The sequence below is a fragment of the Bactrocera neohumeralis genome, chromosome 3, assembly GCF_024586455.1.
Source record: "Bactrocera neohumeralis isolate Rockhampton chromosome 3, APGP_CSIRO_Bneo_wtdbg2-racon-allhic-juicebox.fasta_v2, whole genome shotgun sequence".
In the NCBI taxonomy this organism is placed as follows: domain Eukaryota; kingdom Metazoa; phylum Arthropoda; class Insecta; order Diptera; family Tephritidae; genus Bactrocera; species Bactrocera neohumeralis.
Genome location: NC_065920.1, coordinates 75,774,705 through 75,800,054, shown reverse-complemented (window position 1 = coordinate 75,800,054; position 25,350 = coordinate 75,774,705). Strand labels below are relative to the sequence as shown.

The 25,350-nt window shown below is 38.0% G+C and overlaps 1 protein-coding gene across 6 annotated transcripts in view; it reads left to right on the top strand.

The window, feature by feature from the left end:
* The window catches only part of LOC126751978 (uncharacterized), a 180,444-nt gene that overhangs the window by 37,218 nt on the left and 117,876 nt on the right, over positions 1-25,350 (top strand). For 5 of the 6 annotated variants that reach the window (XM_050462490.1, XM_050462492.1, XM_050462491.1 and 2 more), the window contains exon 2: positions 20,159-20,196. The exons of the other annotated variant lie outside the window; for it this stretch is intronic. The gene's annotated coding sequence lies outside the window, so the exon portion shown is untranslated. The remainder of the gene's footprint in view (positions 1-20,158; positions 20,197-25,350) is intronic. 6 annotated transcript variants of the gene reach the window in all.

Below are 25,350 nucleotides of genomic sequence, written 5' to 3'. Positions count from 1 at the left end.
TTTCAAAAGCACATAGATCAACACAGTGCGTTGATCGGAGCCACAAATAATAAATGCTTTTTGCAGGCCGCAGCGATTCCACGCAAAATTGAATTTGTTAATCCTACCTGCCTTTAGACTTAGACCACAGCCACCACGAATCTTCCCAAAGCCAATGAATAGATTGGAGCGAACTCCAAGGGCTAACTGCTCTCCGTGGTACAAGACTTCAGAACGATTGAATCGACTTGAAATGCACACGACCTTCTTAGACATTTTTGTCAGGTAATAATTGAAGCCATTAACTTTTGGATAACAACCTAAATTTTTTAAGTTGCTTTAAGTGTCAATTTTTTCACAAAAAAAAAAAAATTGGAAAGCCACTGATGTCAAAATTTCAACCAGTCCTACGAATATGGCCTTTATTTATCTACTGTTATATAAGTTTTTTTTGGATTTAGACTTTTCTCGGATTTAGGTTTTGAGATAATTTTAAACATAAACAATTTTATACACATTTCTTCAGAGATTCTACATAAGATTGGCTACGGGATCAAAGAAATTCAAGATTTTTTCAAAATTTTGTAAATTTAAATTATTTTAATTTATTTACATGAGTTTCCTCGGGTAAAAACAGCCATTTTTAAATATTTTTCTCATTTTAGAAAAGAAATATTTTATCAGAATTCTATTAGCAAAGAAATTCTGAATTTCTTGGAAAAAATATTTTCAACTCGGCCATTCTGAGAACATTTCCGTTGATCGTTCTAAAAAGAGTGCCCGCGTAGGCAGGATTACCGGATCATCTAAAGTGAAAAATACGTGTTGTAGCTAAAACCTTAACTTAGAACTTCTTCTTCTTAATTGGCGTAGAAACCGCTTAAGCGATTATAGCCGAGTTAACAACAGCGCGCCAGTCGCTTCTTCTTCTCGCTACGTGGCGCCAATTGGATATTCCAAGCGAAGCCAGGTCCTTCTCCACTTGGTCCTTCCAACGGAGTGGAGGTCTTCCTCTTCCTCTGCTTCCCCCGGCGGGTACTGCGTCGAATATTTTCAGAGCTGGAGTGTTTTCGTCCATCCGGACAACATGACCTAGCCAGCGTAGCCGCTGTCTTTTAATTCGCTGAACTATGTCGATGTCGTCGTATATCTCGTACAGCTCATCGTTCCATCGAATGCGGTATTCGCCGTGGCTAACGCGCAAAGGACCATAAATCTTTCGCAGAACTTTTCTCTCGAAAACTCGCAACGTCGACTCATCCGTTGTTGACATCGTCCAAGACTCTGCACCATACAGCAGGACGGGAATTATGAGTGACTTATAGAGTTTGGTTTTTGTTTGTCGAGAGAGGACTTTGCTTCTCAATTGCCTACTCAGTCCGAAGTAGCACCTGTTGGCAAGAGTTATCCTGCGTTGGATTTCTAGGCTGACATTGTTGGTGGTGTTTACGCTGGTTCCAAGATAGACGAAATTATCTACGACTTCAAAGTTATGACTGTCAACAGTGACGTGAGTGCCAAGTCGCGAATGCGACGACTGTTTGTTTGATGACAGGAGATACTTCGTCTTGCCCTCGTTCACTACCAGACCCATTTTCTGTGCTTCCTTGTCCAGCCTGGAGAAAGCAGAACTAACGGCGCGGGTGTTGAGGCCGATGATATCAATATCATCGGCATACGCCAACAGCTGTACACTCTTATAGAAGATGGTACCTTCTCTATTTAGTTCTGCGGCTCGAACTATTTTCTCCAAAAGCAGGTTGAAAAGTCGCACGATAGGGAATCGCCTTGTCTGAAACCTCGTTTGGTATCGAACGGCTCGGAGAGGTCCTTCCCGATCCTGACGGAGCTTTTGGTGTTACTCAACGTCAGTTTACACAGCCGTATTAGTTTTGCGGGGATACCAAATTCAGACATCGCGGCATAAAGGCAGCTCCTTTTCGTGCTGTCGAAAGCAGCTTTGAAATCGACGAAGAGGTGGTGTGTGTCGATTCTCTTTTCACGGGTCTTTTCCAAGATTTGGCGCATGGTGAATATCTGGTCGGTTGTTGATTTGCCAGGTCTGAAGCCACACTGATAAGGTCCAATCAGTTTGTTGACGGTGGGCTTTAATCTTTCACACAATACGCTCGATAGAACCTTATATGCGATGTTGAGGAGGCTAATCCCACGGTAGTTGGCGCAGATTGTGGGGTCTCCTTTTTTATGGATTGGGCATAGCACACTTAAATTCCAATCGTTGGGCATGCTTTCGTCCGACCATATTTTACAAAGAAGCTGATGCATGCACCTTATCAGTTCTTCGCCGCCGTGTTTGAATAGCTCGGCCGGCAATCCGTCGGCCCCTGCCGCTTTGTTGTTCTTCAGGCGGGCAATTGCTATTCGAACTTCTTCATGGTCGGGTAATGGAACGTCTGCTCCATCGTCATCGATTGGGAATCGCTTTCTCCTTCTCCTGGTGTTGTGCGTTCACTGCCATTCAGCAGGCTGGAGAAGTGTTCCCTCCATAATTTAAGTATGCTCTGGGCATCAGTGACTAGATCACCTTTGGGGGTTCTACATTCCGGTCTTGAAACCTTCCGTAAGCCGCCGCATTTTTTCGTAGAATTTTCGAGCATTACCCCTGTCGGCCAGCTTATCAAGCTCTTCGTACTCACGCATTTCAGCCTCTTTCTTCTTCTGTCTACAAATGCGTCTCGCTTCCTCTTCAACTCTCGGTATTATCCCATCCCGCACGTGTAGTGGTCGATCGTAACGTTGCGAGGTTCTGACACGGCACTCCTCGTCGTACCAGCTTGCACTTTCCGAAAAAATGGTTTCGGTTGCAAAGTTTGAAATGCCGTCCCACAGTTCCCTTATACCGAGTTGTTGACGAGAGAGCAGGAGTGCAAGCCGAGTAGAAAATCGTTCGGCTTCGACGTACCTTCCTTGTGTTTGGTGGCGCGCGTTTTTTGCTGCACAGAGGCGGGTGCGAATCTTAGCTGCAACAAGATAGTGGTCCGAGTCGATGTTAGGACCTCGGAGCGCACGCACATCTAAAACACTGGAGACGTGTCTTCCGTCTATCACAACAATCGATCTGGTTGGTAGTTTTTCGATCCGGAGACAGCCAGGTAGCTTGATGAATCTTCTTACTACAGATAACCATATTTCGGGCCATATTCGGGATGTTTCGTCGTGGAGGCTGAATTTACCGACCGTAGTGCCAAATATACCTTCTTTGCCCACCCTGGCGTTAAAGTCGCCAAGCACGATTTTGACATCAAAGCGCGCTCCAAAGAAAAAATCGTCCTGCTCTTCCGTCGGGGCGTGGGCGCAAATCAGCGATATGTTGAAGAACCTCGCTTTGATGCGGATTGTGGCTAGACGTTCATTCACCGCAGTGAATGATAGTACTCGGCGACGGAGTCTCTCTCCCACCACGAATCCTACACCAAACTCGTCTCTGTCCTTGTCCCGTCCATCGCATTTCTTGGACGGCGGTGATGTCAGCCTTTGTCTTTACGAGGACATCAACCAATTAAGGGACCGGACATTCCAGGTGCATGCCCTCAATTCGTAGTCCTTATTTCGTTTGCCATGGTCGTCATCAAAAGGGGGGTCTCTTATAGGCTGGTTGTAGCTCTTCACTGGGGGTGTTTTCTACGTGGCGGGTCCCAAACCCAGCGCACAACCCTTGTAGGGAATGTTTCGCCTTCTCACTTTAGCTCGCCTTCGAACGGATGTTCTTAGGCTACCCAGAGGATACTTGGTCAAAGACCGGAAGTAGTGAGCTGCTTGAGCCATGTGTTCGTTTCTTGGCCACTCCCAAGTATGGCGATCAGAGAACTTTCCTCACTTGCGTGAACTTTTACACATGACATATTTTTTTCTTTGTCCAAACTTAGAACTTGGACAAAGAAAAAAAAACCGCCTTAAAAACCACAGTTTCTAGAAAACCGCGTTTAAAGACGGAGCACTTAGCCTAGCTAGCCTCGAGTGCACAAGTTCTCATGGCCGTATCAACTTGAAAATTTAGGACAATATTCTAGGATGTTGTAGAATTTAATAAGTCAATAAAAAATTCGTTTTGTTATTAACCTACATATGTAACGCTTAAGTTTCGAAAATCAATAACAAATTTGTATTTTACTTTTTAGAGTAGCTTGTAATTTCACCGACTCACAATGATAAAAATAGTCCAAAAATTTGTAGAGCAAAACTTGGTAGCATTGATTAAGGTATCCGCATACGCTCATAACAACTTGTTTGTGCTTTTTAACGAGCAGACAAATGGCGAATCGAAGTCATCATACTCGTATATATGAATAAGATGTTTTATCTGGTTTATTCTATTTTATTCCATTAATATCAAAATTGGGATTTATGAGAGCTCTAAAAAATAAAAAATTTCTCTGAAGTTTTTTATTCAAAAGATTTATTGAAAAGAATTCGAGGCATCATTAAAAATCACCTTAAGATATGATTTTCAACAATATCAGCTCGTAAAAGAGTTAACTATGAAAAAAATTATATATTTGTATGTAAGTATGTGTATCGGCACCTAAAATGCAATATAACGAAACATCACTTTTAAAAAGTTTAAAGACGAAGGAAAAAGTAATAAAAACCACTCATATTGAAACAAATTTTGAGTTTTGGTTATAAAATGGTTATATATTGGTTATTATAGTGACTGACTGCGATACTCGATTTTTTGATGATACATTGTTTTGCATTTTAGGTGTCGATATTCAACTTTACCTTAGACTTGACCTTTTTTGTGCAGTGACATTTTGTGAATGAGTATTGAATCCAATTTAGCGATATATTTCAATACCAAGCTGCCATCCAGGCAAAAATATTATATTTCTAAACAACATTAGGCACGAAAATGCCTCTCGCAGTCTTTAACTGCACTTCAGGCATTTACAATCAACCTCGAATGTCACATTTTAAAGCGCTCGTGCAGATATACAAACATCGCTGCCAGATATGTACTCTACGCGCGTATGTAAATGCATTGCTAAGTGTAGCTGCAACATGTGGCAGCACAATGTATACACCGGATGCGAGTTGTAACTTTTGCCTGTGCGATGTAACTTTTATGTGCCCAGTCGGAAGTGTGTCTGTATGCACATATCAACTTCAAGCCGCAGGCTTTTATTCAGCATCAACTGAACCGTCAATTTATGCGCATCGGTTCAATGCAAATGCAGTTACAAACATACATACATATATGCATACATGTAAGTATATCAATGCCTTCATATATAACACACGTGTGTGTTTGTGGCACATGTGTGTAACTTAAAACGATTTTACTAAAAGTCGTCGTCACTGCTTCAGCCAACTCAACGCATTTGCACACGTGTATATCTGCATGTGTGTATGCATGTGCTCCCCACTTTTCAGAAAGCCGCTTTGCCCCGCTTGTGGTAGCTCTCAGCCATTTTCGCAAGTACTTGGGAAAGTTTTTACCGACTGCCTGGTAATGGGTTATGACTATATTAGTGTGACTTTTCGAACTTGCCAGACAGTCGCGGAGATCTGCTGAATTTACATTTGCAAATTTGCTCACATAAATATGTACATATGTTTGTATGTACATATGTATATATAGGCTTGCATATATGAATTTATTCACTTTGATGGCTGAGTGTTTTATGCAAATCTGCTTAAAATATGCATTTCAAAAAAATGTTCTGCTTGCAAAGGGAGTTTTAATTCACCAGGCAGCCGATTTTTAGTGATATTTGTTTATGATATGCGCTTTATCTGCTTAAAATGCTTTTAGTTACATAGGAACCGCTCAAAGTGTATCACTTAAGACACATCACTGCACATATTTCCTTCATCTCTTATTAATTTTTCAGAGGCATATGTGAACATTAAGGTGGAGCGTTATTTTTTTGGAAGATTTTTGCTTAAATTTTGTGCTGCCATACGAATAAAGCTACTTTTAACACAATTACATTTCATAAAAATCCCAAAATATTCTTTCCATTTTGTTAAGAGGCGAGATAAATCATATATGATTTGTTTTAAAATATTTTAAGACACATTTATGAAAAAGTTAAGGTTAAAAGTCAACTTAATTTCTTTGTTGAAAAGACAACATTCTGTCCTTTTGCCAAAATTAGTTTAAAAACGATTTCATACCACCCTGATATGCACACTCAAGTTTATGCTTCAAGCTGCGTGAGCGTTTTAATTCATTTTCTCTAAAGCAAAAGTCATTGCAGATTTTTTTTTTAAATTTTGGAACTAATATTTTGATTAATATTGAGCAGATGACGTTAATAGAACTTAAGCGAGCCTCTCATACACTTTAACTCGCACTATCCAAAAGACTACATTTTCAAATATTTCAATACAATTCTTTATTACTGCCTTCAAAGTAGGCTGCTTACGAGCCAAAACAAGAATGCTAATACTTAACCCAATTTTACGGCTTTTAGAACATTTTTTGCTACCGACGGAAAAGAGAAAATGAGTTTAATGACAACGACATCTATTGACAAATTACGAAAAGATTTTTTCGACTACCCAATATATACTGATATGGGTTTGTTTGCAAAACATTATAGATTTTAGAATGAATTTTATAAATTTTTTAAAGTTGGTGAAACTACTTAAGAGTTTTATAGTTGATATTTACTCCCACGTGTGGTAGACTTTTTTGAATTTATTGTTTTTGAAAGAACTATGACTGCAATCAGGCACTTTTTGAAAACCAGTCACCAGTGTTTAAGCTGTGATTTATGTACACACATACACACTGCACGTCTATTGTTTCCCTACTATCATCTAAATATGTATGTATACACAAAGTATGTGCCCATAAAGTGAAATGTATTAACCGGATATCCTTTCACCTTCAATTTAACGTTTCACCTTCGTTTTCATTTTCCATTGCACTTCCTGCATTGCAAGCCATTACTCAGCGAGTATGTGCATACCTGAGTGTGTGAGTCAATTATCGTCATTTGTTTATGACACCAACAACAGTAATTGTTTCCACGCGACGATTACATGGGCTACGTCAAAGCAATGAAAATTAAAATTAATAAATTAAAATGTAAAAAGCTGGCTAAAACGGTGAGAAAAAAACAACAACAAAAAGCAAAAACCACGCATTAGCGTCGCCAAAAACCACAAACGCGGCAGTGATAGTCACAAATAACTGTAATAACCGCAAAGTCACATAAAGTGAATTTATGCATGGCGCACATACTGCGCATGTGTGTGTGTGTGTGCATATTTATTTTCATATTTGCGCGCAGCAATTTACCGTTTTCAGCATGCGCATGTGTGTGTGCGTTCCAAAGTGCCGCATCATCATCAAATCGCGCTTTGTTTTTAACTGTTAGTCCACCGCACCCCACCGCACCGCAGTGCAGACACTCTTGTTGGCAATGAAAATGCGAAATTAAACGCACTCATACATACTGCATATGTGTACCCAGTTGAGTACCCTCTCTCATAATTGTGCTTTCACTCGCCCACTTCGCATTATATCCCCCCTGCGTCGGCAATTATGGTACGCAGTAACTCCTTTGGGTTGCAACTTTTAATGGCAATTTGCTGCATCATCTTCCTACTAAAAAGCGCTCAGCTCTTTGCTTGTGTGTGTGTGTGTGTATGTTTGCATACAAATGACGGTGACAATTTCTCAGGATTCATAAACATTCAAACCCACCGATTACATTTTGATAATGACCGTGGTTACACCAAAGCATTCATGCCATAACAATTTTTCGCCAGTCATAGGGTTTTTGGACTATACATTACAAGTAATGATTACAAAATAAGTATTGGATAAGGAATTTTAAGAAATTCCATGTTTTTGGTGAGTTTTGAGATCACTATTCAGATTCTACTCTATTTCAACATCCAATCTAACTTGATATTACTTTTTTATAATTGTTGTTTGATAAGAATAAAAAAATTTAACCTCAACATAACTTAAAATCAATTTTTGGGTTATTTTGTTTGGCGAATGTCATAATAACTTACCCTCCCAGCTCCTTTCAAAAGCTGCTGAAAATTTCATATATTGAGTAGTCGAAAAAGTATCTTCGTATTTCTAATCAAACTTCAAATATTTGTTTTTTATATTTATAATGAAAAATATTGAACTAAATATGTACCATTTTGGTCGACCACGTTTTGCCATTTTTCCGCTACAGACTTTATTCCATCATTGTAAAACTTTTCTGGTTTCTCGGCGAAAAACTGCGGCAAGTAATTTTCTCTTGAAGTCAACTTTATTCCATTAAGGGAGTTCTGCATTGACCGAAACAAAGCGTAGACCGATGGTGCAAAGTCAGCGCTATGTGGTGAATGCATCAAAACTTCCCAGCAAAGCTCTACCTGTTGTTTTCGTTCTTCAAAGATGTGGTCTATCGTTGTTTTGATGGAAAACAAAGCCCTTTCTGTTGATCAGTTCTGGCGGTTTTTTTGCGATTGCTTGCTTCAATCTCATCAGTTGTTGACCGTAAAATGTAGAATCAATCGTTCAATCGGGCTAGAGCAGCTCATAGTGGATGAATCCTTTCCAATCCCACCAAACCCTCAGTATAACCTTTCAAGGCGTTAATCCTTACTTTGCGATCATTTGTTGAGCTTCACCACGCTTGGACCATGATGTTTTTTGCACATTGTTGTCGTATTTGATCTACTTTTCGTCTTCTGTTACCATTCGCTTCAGATTTGATTTAATTTTATGTTCTGAAGCTTTTAGTGAGCTTCAAAGCATTCGTTGCAGGCATGCAGATACATTGAAAAATCGCCGTGCACATATAATAAAAGTAAATGAAAATTTCATAGCATATCACCTTGAGATAATAAAGCTGTTTGTATCACACAATTTTTTCATAGCAATTCTTTGTTCAATAGAAGTCCTCAAATTAGTTACTGGCGTTACACATGACCTATATCTGCAATTCGCTCTTAATTTGGCGTTTATAAGATAAGATTTCGAAATAAAAAATATTATCAGAATGTTTTTTGATTACATGACTCAGTTTTGTTGGAACACGCTTCAAAGATGAACCCAGCAAAGAGTAACATTTTTCTTCGCGGAAACGCCAATCAAGCAACTGAAAATGTGAAAATTGTTTATGAGCTTGATACTTTAAACACCAACCGCAAATGTCCTCATTTCTTTCTCAATAATTTTGATATCAAAGTTGCACCACATTCTGAAGGACCAATTGTTGAAAATATCAATGAAATAATGAAAATCGTCGCATCCAACCGTCATTAAAGCACGTTTAAGATTGAACATGAGCTAAACATGAAAAAAACTGTAATTGGCCATCATATAAATAATGCTGGATTTAAAAAGAAGCCCCATTTATGGGTGCCACAAGAGTTAATGCTATAAGTCTCATGGACCATAGACACATCTTCGAATCGTAAATCACAACAAAATCGATCCATAGATGAAGCGAAAAGTAGATCAATTAGGACAACGGCAAACGTATACCGCGCTAGCCCCGCTTTTGAGTTCTTTGATGGGATTAGCAGCAAATCATCTATTGTGCGCTTCTCCCCGGACCTGCACTGTCAAGAACCCTTCACCTGAAAGAAGCAAATGCCTAGAAGTTGCCAGCTTTGGTCAATAAGAGCGGTGTTGCGTTGCTTTGGAATAACCCCTGACCCACATCCATAGTGACTCGTCGGAAATTACGGCAGCTTGGTTCGGATGTTTTTTGCATCCATTTTATAGTTCTGTACCAGCATCCAGTGCTTACTATCTACTCCTGTCTATGACGAAAGATTTTGCTAAAGAAAAATTCACCGAAATAAAAACTTGTGAAACTCGACAGTCTCAGCTTTGTTCGAATGGGTCGATACGGTTTCATTGAGACTGATATTATGAATTACTAGTTATTTTATTGCCTTAAAATTGTTACGAAATGTCAAAAAGAGATCAAACTTTTTATTTCATATACCCACCAATAGGTGGCGCCACCAGAAACAGTTATATTTAAAAAGTTCTTTTTCTTTTGCGACAGACCTTGTATCTCGATTCTTTGTTAATTTCGTTGAAGGTATAAAATTTCCACTGCAAACAAAAGTGAAACCACAACATCGTCTCCTCAATTGTTGCCATAATTATTTGTGCATTGCAATGATGGCTGTTGCGTAACACGTGCCAAGCAACAATGGCACGAGCACTTGATGATTTTAGACAGTTAATGTTTTGACAATTAAACTGACAGTTATGCTTGACGCAAGCAGCTAGTGTAGGAAAACGGTGGCAAACAAACAAGCAAGACGTTGTATGAGATCACATGAGTACATACATATCTGTACAAAAGTTGTATATAAGTTTACTTATATACATATATGTATATACATTGATGAAATACGTTCGTTTGTATGTACGGTAGCCTTTAGCACTTCAGTGTTTATGTAACACCGAAAAAATACACATAATTTCACTTGCTTCTCACGGTTTTCACAACTCAATTGCCTCGACTGCTGGCAAGCAGTTTCGCTCCACGGACAAACAATGGCGTCTGTCGCCAAAATGCCATCAACAAAATACACATTATCATTTGAAATAATGATGACGGCGACAGCTAAGGTTGCAGCTTCTGTTTCGTCATATTCTGCGGTAATTTTCTTGATGTGTTTTTCGCTCATTTATTTATTGCTTTCTTACACACACACACATATAAACAAACATGTTGGCATGTGTAATGACTCTGCTGTTCTTATTTTTTCGCTTTTTTTGAGGGCAATGCTCTTTTCTTAAGATCTACACTCACACCGAGGTATTAGCGGGCAGTCTTGTGCGCTTCTTTAAATGGATTCTCCGGGCTTTTTTCGCACTTGCATGCTACATTTAATGATGTGTGTCAAATCGTATGTTAATTAGCTGAGGACAATTATGTACATACGTGAAAAGATCAAGAGGAACCGCCAACTTGCTTATCGGTTGCTTCTGCTTCATTTAACGGTGGTGAGAAAACCTACAAGGTTAGATTGCTTCAGCGCTCAAAGGTTTTCCATGCATTTTTTCTCGCGCTGGCATGACGAACACAAATTAGAGCGCGGAAGTGCTGCTTCAACATCACAATGTTTATAAAGTTATCGCATAAGTGATTGTGCATAAAGATGGCAAGATTTCGACTCTACTTGACAAGAAGACCGTTAATCACTTGTGCTTTTCAGTAGTATGAACGGAAATCTTCTGGGAAATTGGATTTTTTGGGTGCAAATGAGTTGCCACATGTGTGGTAAAATTAAGTAGATACCTTTATAAAGGGCATTTAGAGAACCTCAGTAAGGAAGGGACCTGGAATAGTCGTTCCCACGACAGTCGGTTCTATGTAACTGGAACGGACTCGGTTTCTTTGTCCTGTCAAGGACTGTCAACTCGGCAGAATTCTGGTGCTACAACAATAGTCAAAATTTGTGAAACTGTTATTTACTCTGCCAAGCCATGCAGACACATTAATTCCACAAACGAAATTTATGCAATAAACCTAAGAAATTCTGTATATAATTAGGTAATTATTAGTGAAACCCGAGTTCTTTAAAGGTGTTCCCCAAATTCGTAGCAATGCCGGGTTGTATCTTCAAATACATTAAAGCTTGGGTGCCTAGTTACGAGTATGATGACTGTTTGTGTGATGACAGAAGATATTTCGTCTTGCCCTCGTTCACTACCAGACCCATTTGCTTCGCTGCCTTATCCCTTCTGGAGAAAGCAGAACTAACGGGTGGATGTTGAGGCCAATGATATCAATATCAAGCAGCCTTTAGACCAAGTATCCTCTAGGAAGCCAGAAAACATCCGTTTGAAGGCGAGCTAAAGTGAGAAGGCGAAACACAGGATTGTACGGTGGGTTTGGCAACAACAGTGCTTGGATTATTTATAAAAAATATCTGTCTGAGTCTGTTTAGATTAGTTTAGGTTAGGTTAAGAGGTTGATCCAAACAGGAATCTTACTTGGACAGCTTGGAACACCGGTCTGTTTTGGTACCTAAAACTCCTATAAAATGGAACATAAGACCACAAATTTGTTGAGACGGTAAAGTTCATATATCATTTTATATCCCAGTTTCAGTCTTCTGGTTCTTCGAAGGTAAAACTGCCGAGGCTTAACAACATAAATCTTGCATGAGCTTTACAATGAAGGAGAAAGTGTCTGGATGTTTCCAACTCACCCTTCTTTAGACAATTTTCGTGCAAAAAGATTTTTAGCCTAACCTATTGAATGTCTATTGGACAATGTTTAGTAAGAACCCCTACGATTGCGGCAAGACTTTGTTAATGGCAAGCAGTTCAGTGTATCTCCTCTGTTCTACTCTTATCCAAAAGGAATCTGAATCAACCAGGTTTAATAAAATTAATTACATGCTGACCGAGTAGTGCCTAAGTATTCAGTACGTGGTACTTTCTTTCTTGTAACCAAATTTCAGAAAAAGTCTAAGTTATATATAAATTAATTTGTTTTCTTAGGAAGTTAGCATAATTTCTACGAGTTGTGCTGTAGAATTTGAACTTTGGCAAATTAGTTCAGTTCCAGTATAGATGTCTGACATCATATCGCTTAACCTTGGCTTTAAATCTACTTACGTGTCCGGGTTCTTACTGATAGAACTCAGACAGTTCCTTGTAATTAAATTAATTTTGAGTTCACAAAATAATTGCTTACCTTTATTATTTGCTTATAATTCGCCGCTAAACCGACATGCAACACATTTTCACGCCAGATTAACCAAATAAGATAAGCGAGCTCGGTACTTAACTATTTGCACTTGGCAAAAGCTCAAATTAAACTCAGACTGCAGACAAATTGCTAAACAATTAAGGCAATGAAAAAGACCCAACCCAAAAAAAAATAAAAGAAAAATAATAATAAAGGTAATGAAAAAGCCAAAAAAATAGTCGTGACTGTGATTTATCAATAAATTGGGCTAACCGAACAATTTTTATGAAACACATGGCGTGAATGGGAAATCGAAATGGGAAGTAAAGCACAAAACACGACAAGGAAAGCCCCGCAGACGCCAACAATTTTCTGCTGAGGTCACACAGTGTGACGACACGCAGCAGCGGGGAAAAATTCCGCACCGCTTAAATGGAATCAGCAAAGGCACGTAAGTCACACGAAAGCCACAAACGTCAGACATTTGTACTGCCACTGAGTTTGGTACATATTTCGGAGTGCTTACGTGTAGGTAAAACACTGTGTGACACCAACAAATCAGGCCGCAGCTGTGACGCGTCTGGCAAAGACGTCTTTAGCGGCAAAAACGTGATGTTTACTTAATTAACGCGACTCCGGGAAGTGAGATGCCAGCGCGCTTGCTTTCTTCTTTCGTCTGCCGCGCGCCGGCTTCGGAGGAAATATAGAAATTTTTCCGATATGCGATATTGTTGCATGCCCTTTACGGGTTTGAAGTGGAAACACGCGATTAGTGAACGAGCGCGCGTACAAGCGAGTTGGCGAGCGATTGAAGCGCGATTAATTGTGGCCTGTTTTAGGCCAAGTTTATAGCGATCAACGCGCAAGACAGCTTTATACTCGTATTTGAGTGTGTGTGTATGTGTGGCAGTGTAGGCGCGTGCAAGCGGCCTGTTGTTGAGAAAAGTGTCGAACAGCAACGCGCACAACGGAAATTGTGAAGCGTTGCAAGCGTGTAAGGCGCGCTTGTCGTGCGCAGCCGAGCGTGGTGGCGAGGAGCGTGCGCGGTCCATGACAAAGGTCAGCGCTGAAAGGTGAACAGCTGTTTGGTTGCTGCTGTTCACTTCAATTTCGTTTGTTTAACATGCCGTGAGTTGGTTTTGTAATTTTCTGTCTTTTTTGTTGCGCTCTTGATATTCGGTCGCTATTAAAGTTGTTTGCTTTTTTTTTTGTTGATTTGTTTGTATGTGCGCTTGTTGCTTCAAAGTGCTGCAAAAGTTCATAATAAAACATGTTAATTATTTCCACAAAGTTTATGGCGCTGCAACAACAACAAGCTGTTATTATGGCTCATTAGATTTATGCCGGGAAAAGATTGCTTTACAGTTAGCAATGAAAAAAAAAACAAGAAAAAGTACAGCAAACCGATACGGCCGATTTCACACTTGATTAAACAATTCGGTGCTGTCCTCAATGCTCTGCCAGCTGCTTCGTTTGTTGTTGTTGCTTCAGCTTTTTCACAGCCGCTGTCTGCCGCCAAGCAGCAAGGCTTTTTCAGCCGTCGGGCTCTTGGCTGTTTTTGTTATTTTTTTATTTTTCTGCATTACCAATGTATTCATTTTCGATCTTGTTGTGATAACGAAGGTGTCAGCTACGCGCTGGAGGTCTCCTCTCATTGCGTTAGTCACAACAGCCTGAACAGCTGTTGCTGTTAATTTCGCTTACTTCAAGCTGTTGTCGCTGTTGTTGTTTTATGTCGCTTTCCGGCTGTTTGGACGACCTTTCGTCGTTGGTTTTTTCTTCCACAGAAAATGAACTTTTTTTGTGCCACATTTATTATACTTTGTTTTTGTTTTTGCTTAGTATTTGTTACATTTTCTACGCCTCTTGCTAGCCGCCATTGAAGAGTTCATGTTCGCTTTAATTGAGAAATTTGTTATAACCATGTAATATGGTTCGTCTGGTCAAAGCTGCTTTGTGTTTATAACTTACGAAATCATTATTATTATTAGTCTAAGCTAGCGTTGTCTAATTTCCTGTAGAGTAATACATAAGTGCTGTGTATACTCCAAGTTCGAAGCGGTATACTACACTTTACCAGATTTGTGTTTTTTCAATGATTTTTTTTTATAACTATACTATATAGCAGAAGAAGAAGATACTATATATTAACCGCTGCTTATATTCTTAATGTTGGGCCGAGGCTCTTAATCTGCAAAGTACTAAATTTTAACAAAAAAAATTTTCTTTAAGAAATACTTAAACAATTTTAACCCGAACTCACAATTTACTTCATGGTAATCACACATTTAACCAGCTCGCTTACGTCTGCTGCGGAAATGTAAAAAGCTTTAGTTATTATGTAATACCAGCCACTTCCTGTTTTTAATCGTTGGTACTTGTGGTTATTTCTAATTACCTTGAACATTAATGTGTATTCTGAAGGAAAATTTTTAATATGAATTGTGAGAAAGAGAATTTAGCACAAAACTTGAATACTGTGGGCAGAAAATAGTAAGACTTTATAATTTAAATATCGCGTGACAATTTATTCAAAGCTTGAGAATCGACGATTAACAGTCAAAGATCTTACTGGCATTGTTGGACTTGTTGAACTATTTTGAAAGATCATTTGAGCCTGAGAAAACTGAAAGCACGATTGGTTCCAAAATTACGCAGTTTTTTCGAAAAACAGGTTTGCGTTTAGGTCTGTGAAACAATGCTTTCCGACGACTGATTTACCTCCGTGTGACTTCTAGCTATTCAGCAAACTCAAACGGTCTCTCCTGAGAAAGTTTTGATCAGCTACGCGCACTGAAGACTATTCCGGAAATTGACTTTAAAAACTGTTTCTACACGTTGGATCGGAAAATACGTTGACACAAGTGTATTGTTACTTTGAGGGGACGACATTGATTTTGAAGATTAAATTAAGAATTTTTATTTTATGAACAAAGTTCTACTATTTTTTGCTCATAGTAGTATGTGTGTCGTATTTGTATAATGCATAATTTGGGAATGTAAATGCATATGGTTACTTGTAGGTATTAATTCGGGTTTCTTGGTGATATTACGAAAGTTGCGCATATAAAACTTTATGTACGAACTTCATCAGGAGGTTCACAGAGGACATAATGAGGAGATTTTGGTCTCAGTAGTTTCATATAGGGAATGATAAAAACCTAGATGTGTCATCAGGTATCCACTTTAAATACTTACCTACTTTGGATGTATCTGACGTTTCCTTCCGGGTGCATTGTGGCAAACTTAATACCATACCATACCATATTCAGAGTATAAAGATATTTTACATAAAATAGGTTCATTGGAAGCCTTGACACCTACCTTCCTAGTCATATACTTTCGGGATTTAATAAATATGCTTAAGCCAATATAACGGAATTCGGTTCGAAAATTACGGATAATTTTCTAGCATCAAAATCATTAAGTTATGCATAAACGAATTTCTTATTCCAATGGCATAGGGTTTTTCAATAAGAGTGATATGATTTTTTTTCAAAAAAAAAAAAACGCACTAGTTGTTAAGGAAATTCAAATGTTGTTTTGTTATTTATCTGAATATGACAATGGCCTCCACGACTTCGTTTGCAGGAACGAATTTCAAGTCGTATGTCATAAATAACACGTTCAATATTGATTTCTGAAGCTTGAAGAGAGTCTGGCTTATTGCTAAACACCAATGATTTCAAATAACCCCACAATATGTAGTCTACTGGTCACAATTTCTTGGAGGTCGATGATTCCACCAGACTAAAAACCACACCAAACTGATAATTTAGGTTAATACAATGGTTGTTCATGAATAATTTGTGGATTTTCTTCACACCAGAAAGACTTAAGTTAAATGAACAGTTTCAGAACTTCAATAAACAATTTCTAAGGGAAGAAAAGAAAGATTTCGCAAATCAGAACTACAGCAAGACGCATCATTAACAAGCTATAAGGGATTATTCAGTATTGGAATTAGGTTGACTTCCCGGTATAGTTGGCAAAGCAGGCACAACTTTAAATGAAAGAGCCAATACATTTGGTTTCTAATAGTTTTGAAAAAATAAAATTTCCTCGAAAAAGCTCGCCTTTGCCTCCAAAGCATTACATGTTGCTATTGTGAGAGGCCTTCGAATCACAAAGCGATAATACCACAAAACATTCTTCACCAACTCGAAACCTAACAATCAAATACATGCTTTTACTTTTACTTTTACCCAAAAAAAAAACAAAAATATCTTACCAGCTCTGTTCTGTGCTGTCTTCATTGGCTTTGCCACAGAGCAAATCGTTTGGCCCCATTCTAGCAGTGAATGCATCACCGGGCATTTGTTACACTCCATTTCTTCAATATTTACCTTCGGCCATTTTCGTTAACAAAGCACACGCCTCGAGTATCTCATGGCAGCTGGGTAATTGTACTGTATTGAACCAGTGTATCTCAGCCAAACAAAAGTGCGGAACAACAAGAAAAACGCTCGTAATAGCATAGCGTTTGTTGGCCTGCGACGAAGCAATTACCATGGGACAATCGCTTTTCGCTCAGTCAGCAAAATAAAACGAGCCGATTAATTAGACGCGATTGTAAATTTTTGGGGGCAGATGAGCAACAACAGCAGCAACAATGTGGCGGTGGCGAAATGAAGAGCTCGTCGCAAAAGAAAGAGCACGAAAGCCACAATTATTGCGAAAAACAGGAAAAAGAAACAAATAATGAAGAATAAAATGCAAACAAAACCATTTTCAAGCGAAAAGTAGCAAAACAAAAGCTGCACCAAATCGGACGAGCTGTGCCAATGAAGCAAAACGAAAACGTATGATGGCTCAAAGCTATAATATTGTATATACGTATATATATGTATATATGTATATCTATATCTTATTGGTGTAGATTCTTTCAAAAAAATATAATTATACTATATGTATATGTGTGTGTTTGTTGGTCTGGTGAAGGGCAAAACGCAAATACCATTTCAATTCACAGCAAATGAAGAAGCATTTCGCCCCAAAGACTTCTGTAGCTGCTACACTCCAATGTACTGTTACATTCACGTTAATAATAGCCTGAGAAAATTCGTTCGTCCCATAAGCAAACAAATTTACACGCACACACACACATGCACGCGTAGGCACTGCAGGCTTTGTGGCTGGCATAGCGCTTAGTAGAGGCTGCTTATTTGAGCTTTGCTTTGATTTAATATTTTTGTGGTTTTTGTTTTTCGCCATTGGCATTTATTTTAATCTTCGTTTCTCATTTTGCCGCAGCACAAAATTTTTGAGTAAAGCGCACTTCAGAGGAAAACAAGCGCCAAGGTGAAGCAAGATAATTAGGGCTAAATGCCTAATTAGGGTGGGCATTTCAAACTTATTTTGGTAATTTTGAATATTTTTCATAATATTTGTGCTGGAAAATTATGCTGATAGTGTTGCCATATTTATCTAAAATTAGTAAATTACTTTGTTGTTTATATAGTGTTTTATTCAGAAACTTGCTTGGACTTTATACCGAATCTTTTGGATCTTGGAGTCGTCAAACGAGTCTCTGACAGCTTTTCCTCTGTCCACATATGTATGTACCTGCGAGAGAGTTGTGGGTATGTGAAAGCCGTTGGAGGAGAGCGGCAGTGAACTTCTTTTTTTTCCCTTAGCATGGCGGAGCATCTGATGAGATATTTAATCTTAATGCAATAATCTCGATCGGACCATGTCCAGTTAGAACTCTTACAATTTAGCCTAAGTCAGAAGGACCTTGCGTCTGCACATCTGCTGGTAGTTCACCAATGCTTGGTGCGCTGCTCTGAGGTCTAACAGTACGGTAGGTAGGTAAGAGTGCAGCCCTGTTGTATTTCGAGCTCAGTTAGTACTAGCTGTGCCATTTTTGTGCACTAGTTGTAGACTTTTTATTATTGTCGTCACGTTTCACCTTCTTGTTCAAACCATTTTTTAGTTTCGATGAAGCTACTAATGTCCGATATGCTTTTTGTAGACATCCATTCAAGGTTTGGTGCTTGATGGTTTCCAAGTGTTCTGTGGATCTGCGATAAGGTCTGGGCATTCACAGAGAAAGGGTAAAATTGTTTCCTTATTTCCTACTAGTTCGCGGCATCGGCAGATGTTTTTGTAGGACATGCCCATTTTCGACGCATGTTCTCCAAATGGCCAAAGTCCCGTTATAGTAGCAGTTAGTCTGGAGATAATTTTCCTGGACCTATATAATAAGTCGTTAGTTCTTTTCTTGTCATATTTTGGCCATAACTGTTTAGTTATATTGCATTTTGTTATATTTTTTCATCTGTTATTTGCTGGTTGTCGAAATTGTGTATTGAGCTCTCTTTTGATCGACCCTAACGGGCTGATATTAAATCTGCCTCGGATTCGTTTAGGAAAGCTCCTGCCTTTGCCAACTCGACTGCTTTTTCGTTACCGAAGATTTTCCTTTCGCCGGGAACTCAGATATTGGAGCTAGTCTTCTAGAGAGCTCAGTGCCTTCTTGCAGTTAAGGACTATGCTGGAATTAGTTATGGGCGACGACAAGGCCAGGAAAGCCGCCTGACCATCCGTGTATATTGTTGCTTTATGTATGATCTCGTAGTTATTGAATAGAGCTTCGCAGGCCTTCTCTATGCCCAGTACTTTCGCTTGGACGATGCTAGCCGAGAGAGAGCCGGATAGAGAGAGAAATGTCCAGTAGTGAAACACAAGAAGAAAACAGAGCTCCTGCTTGTTCCCATTCCGCAATAATGATGAGTGAAAATACTATCAAGCTCATCAGCCTTACAGTTTCCTGCAATACCGTTGCGGCCTGGCACCCAAACCAGTAGGATCGTAAAATATATCGATGCTAGTGATAAGGAGTCTAGACATCCTTTCACTGGTCGCACTGAGAATGAGCGCACAGTCAGCGAACTGAAGTCTAATATCGCTCCGAAGCAGTGGTTTTACTGTTACCACCTCCGCTTAGAAGACGCTGCAGTGGTCAAGAAGCTTAAAACTGGAGCTGATGGAAAGTTCCGGACAATGAACTTCACCAGCAACCCTCCGTAAATAATGTTCTTCTCCAGAGGGTGCTTCCCAGCCATGCCTCCCTCGAAAGTATGTGAGCAGAGAAGCAACAGCAATGACTAGATCCGTTCCCACAATAGTCGGGTCTACGTAACCGGAACGGATCCGGAATTTTATCCGGTCAACGATTGTCAACTCGGCAGAATTCTACTGCTATAACAACAACAACAATTAGGCTCGATGACCTGTTAATCCAAGTAGTTTGGAATGATCAAGTACTCTGACTCTCTGAGTCATACAACTGCTGCTATATCTACCGATGCTATACAAGTATAATGTTTATTTTGAGTTTGAGAGCACTCTCTTCGCTCTGAACTAAATTAGCTTAATATTAAGGAATGTGTCTCAGAATTGTGGAATCTGCAGCGTGGGAACATCGTTTTTTTTTTAATTTTTAAAACATATCTTTTTCGATTTTTAGTCGCTTATTCCTAGATGTGGTTAATTAAATTCAATTATAAATTTTTTTATTGCAGATTTCAAGGATTTCATGTAAGGCGCACACAAAATTCCGGTGAGTTTCCTAGTATTATGCAAAATTATTAATAATTAATTTGCTCAAAATGTATTAGGGCTTAATGGTGAAGGAAACGTAACCTAAATTTTATAGAAAAAAACAAAAAAAAAATATAATTATTAATTATCGGAAGAAAAATGGTGAGAACTATGTCAATATAATATATTAACCGTCGTTTCCCAGTTGATTGATAGATACCCAAGTTGAAAGTGTCGAAAAGGATAACGAAGGTATTATAAGGAGCTTCGTATACGAGAATGGCAGAAGGTGTAAAAAGATCAAAAAGACCCACTTAAATGCACAAGAGGGTCACCTGATAAAAAAAATTTAAAATCTTATGAGAATATGGAGATTGGGGTGAAAGAGCTACAGAAAAAAGTATTTTCTCGCCGATGGCGATGTTAGTAAATGACTAGCATCATTGTCAAAAGCATATCAGTATAAGTTTCAAAAAACCGGATCTCTGAAAAAATTCCAGCAATTTACAGATGACTTATTTAAAAACTTCTTTATTTACGGCATAAAATTTATTGCAGAGCTTTTTTGCAACAAAATTGAGTATAAATAATTTGCCAATTTCCGGCGAAGCCTCGATTTATTGGCATTACGTCAATGTGAGCATAAATGACGAAAGTTTACATAGTTGACATACATACATACACACATATTCCATGAAAATGCGACCTTTTTTAGAGCAGCCCCACTGTGTTGTTAAGAGTTTTTCACAAAATATTTACATACCTGCAGGCGCTCAACCGTTCAATATGTACGGGAGCTTACTCTGCTTACTCCCCACAGTGCAATATTTCATACACATTGAAAACTTAATGATTTTTGCTCTTAAGGTGCGTATGTATGTGTGAGTACCAAAAATATTGCATACTTTTGTGCGCTTAAGCGGGATTTTTCATGTTATGCTTTGTTCCGGTCGCTGTGTGTAAATTTGAAAAGGCGCTGCTTTTTGAGTCATCAAACCCAGTGAGGGTCTATAGGATTTTTGCCAGTTTTACGTCTGTTTCGTTTACTTGCCTTACTTTTTGGTGCTTTAACGTATTTTGTGACAATCTTTTTTTTCTTGTTTTATGCATAAAAATGCCTTCATTAAAAAGCACATCCGATTGTGTGTGCGCCCGCCAGCCAGCCAATAAAATTTTGTCCACCGTCGCCGTTCACCTGTTGACACGCGTGTGGCTGCGGCGCAGGTCACATTGTAACCCCAACGTTTTTAAACACTCGCGTACATGCATATTTACTTGTATTGTTGTTTGTTGTATTGTTGTGCACACTCTGTTTTTGCATGCGACATTCCGTTGTAAAAATATTTCGCATGCTTTGTTGGGAGTTTTTGAGTAGCGTGTAAATATTGATTCGATTTGCCTTTGGCGAAGGAATTTAACTCAATGAAAATTGCGAAATTAAAACCAATAACGCTCGTTGGTTAGCACAAAGGAAATATTTTAATTGCAGTTGACAAAGTAAACCGAGACAAAAGAGAATGTGCTTGTGTCAATCCATACAGGATTTTTTTATTTTGTGATTATTCGATTTTTTTAAACAAAAATATTTGTGTAAAAATTAACTGATTTTTTTTTTTCAAAATTTGCTTGTATTAACACAAATATGATTTATTTTAAAACTAGATTTTCAGAAATGAAAATATTTGTATAAAATTTAGCTTATCTAATTTCTTTTAATAAAAATAATAACCTAAACCAAGTTTAGTTATAATGAGGCAAAAAATATTTATTAATTATCATGAAATTTGGTTTAGATGTGTATACCTGACAGGCTGTCAAAAGCAGTGTAACATTTCTGGCGGATAGGCAGAATATTATTATTAAATTTCTAAACTGTCTACTTGTAGTTGTTTCTGAAACAAAAGAAAATATTTATTTTGCTAAAATTTGACATAAATACCTTCCAGCAGATAATTTGACCCCAACTTTTCAATACCATTTTCTTCAGGTCTGAGAAGAGACTAAACTTGTTGGAATACTAATTCAAAGGATAGAGTGGTTATGGAAGCATTGTTTTTGTTCTATGTATTATTTTGTTTGTGAGACCGCTAATCACTTTGCACATAACTTTTGCATACGCTATTTTCATGTTGGAAATAGCACTTTCCCTTAAGAGTTTATATCCATTTCTAAGTAAAAAAATCGATTTTTCCTGATTTTTTGTTTTAAATGAACTTCTAAAAACAGGACTCAGGCGGTAAAAAAATTTTTCTGTTTGAAAGTATATCAAACCCAAAGAGTAAAAGAATTATTGTTACAATAGATGAACACAAACAGTGAACAAAAAGCTAACCAATAATTCTATTGATTGATAAAGTAGCTGGTGTAAAAGAACATTCTTTTTATGTAAAAAATAAAATGTTTATATGTCTGAAAAAAATTGTATTATTATAAAAAACTTATTTCTTCCATCACTATCAATTATATGTAAGAGGCTAACCAGTGTGACCCTTTCAAAAAATCGATTTTATTTGCTTTTTCGATTTTCCAAAATATTCTGTGAAATTGGCAAGGTAGTATCTTGAGTAGTTTTTGAGTGGCAGGGTTCTATAAAACGACGCTCGCAGGTTTAAATTGGATAGTTGAAACTTTAACTTGAACATTATACAAAGAAAATTTTCGCTCGAAATTTTAAACAATTCGGAAAATAGCGAGCACAGGTGGACGATTATTGCGACGATCAAATGGCAAAAGCGCACGAAAAATTGCAATTGGAGAATGATTATTTGGAATAATCTGTAAAAGTTGTTCTTGTGTATATCTTTCCATGATGAAATTGTAAATATTACTGAGTATAATGAAGAAAAATTACAGATCATGACATATGAAAAATGGTTAAAACGTTAGTTTGAAATCATATCATCACTATTGTAAAACCCGGTATATTCGATATATAATATATAATATTATACATGCAAACAAACGCGATTTATATGGGATATATGTAACTCCTTCATACCCTTAGGGTCCGGGATCGGAGCTTCCGGGATATCAGCTTCTTTTTTGGTTCTATGCAGTCATTTGATCGACTTTCTTATATTTTCGCAACAGTCTTTCGAAGATCTACTGGCTTCATCGTCTTTAGAGCTTCTCGAAGCGCCTGACCTTGAAAATTATTTGTCATACTAAAAATATTATAACAAGAGCGAGTTTTTATTATGCTAGCATTTTATATGGGTATATATGTATGTATATGTCAGTTTTCCTTTAACTGGAGTGATATGATATTACATGCGTAAGCCTTTATATAGAGAGTTTAGTTAAGTAAAACTATACTATATAGATAAGAACATCTCTGCTAAAATCTAATGGTTGATTCACATACAACATTTCCTTCGCTTTGCTTCAGACGTTTGCTTTGACAGTTAAGCTCGATATATGCTTTTGTACGTACACCTTCTTATTGAGGGAAGCAAAGCAAAGCGAAGCCGAATATTGCGCAATTCTCATTTATTTTACGCTTAACCAAGCAACATTGCTATTATTTTTGGAAGCAAAGCATACATACAGACATACAGACGCTTTGCTTTCTTTGCTTCGTTGTTAATTTTGAATTATGAATTTTGAACAAAAATGAGGAAATACTTATGTGAATCGGTCATAATAAAACTTGAGAGATATTTTTTCTTGTCTAAAGTACATTTTGAGCATCGAATTATGTTTTCGCTGATAGTTAAATGCTCTAAGAAAAATTCATTCTATTCTTGATATATTAAACACAATTAATATAAAACCACATTAAAGGCGACAGACGGCAACATCCATCAAATACTAATATACATACGTTCACATTTGAACACTTTCTTGTTTTTGATAAAGCTTTCTATCTCCGTCTCTCTCTAATCTCTTTAACTTCACAGCAGTATAATAATCTTATGCCTTCCTTGAGCCTCCCAGACTTCTATGGCTATCGTTAGCTTCGGTATTTCTTTGAAATTGCACGAAATTATTTTACAGAAATATTGAAAATTAATTGAAAACAAATTGGAAAAAGTTCTTAAATTATACAAAATGTTTTTTCATTTGAAGATATGCATTCAAACGCGCCCTTGCAGTGCCAAATTCAATTAAAATTGCTGGAATGAAATTTCGAAAGCAAAAGCTAGCAAAGATTACGAAGATAAAGCAATACAAACACACATATGTATGTATGTACACGCAGGCAGTTGCTACAACTATAATCATTTCCACTTGAAGCGATTGCAACAGAACTCAACTATTTTACATATGTACATACACACCTACCTGCACTGGTGGCGTTGACTACATCCGTAGCTTACAGATTTTATGACCCGAAGCATCTGGCACAATTGTGTATGAGAGTGTGCATGTATGTGCTATGCATGTCCGTATAATCTGCAATTGAAATAGTTTAATTTTAGAATCGACCTTGACAATCTCGACGAAGTAAAATTGTAAAAACTGACCTTCCCCAGCCACATTTCGTTTGACTGGCATGACCATTTTACCCATACTCACAGCGCTGTGTGTGCTTGCAGGTGTGTGTGCGTTTGCCTTGCTGACGATGCCACAGTTGGCTTTTCAATTTCGTTGCTAAAGCAGATAGGTATCTGAGTGTGTGTTAGTATATGTGAACACCTTTTAATGATTTTTTAATATTTTTAAGCATTTTCCTGACTACACTAAATGCTGGACTCGCCTGCTCAACTTAGTACCTCGGCTGTTCATCTTAGTACCTGCCCAATATTTGGCGTTACATAACTAACTTTTGGTACACAACAAAGCATTTGCTTTGATATTCATGTGCCGGCATGTGTGTGTTCGCAATTTTAAGTGCCTCGCCGCTCAATGGCGATAATAATTGATGCGATTGAGTCGGCCAAACGGATGTACGGTCGGTCATACAGCCGACACAAAAATGGCAACGAAGCTTCATAAAACACCAGCCGGAGAGCAATAAAATTAATGGGCGTAACAACATCAACACAGCAGATCAAAATCACCGGAATTATAGTTACTGACATTAAAAGTGAATATGAGGCAAAAAAAAGATGAAGATATAAATAAATAATTATTTTTCAGAGAGAAAAACAGAATGTCAGTTTGGTTTGAGGTCGCTGCGGCAATTATTGTGCGTATAAAAAATACAATGCTGAAAAGTCTCTGAAAAGTC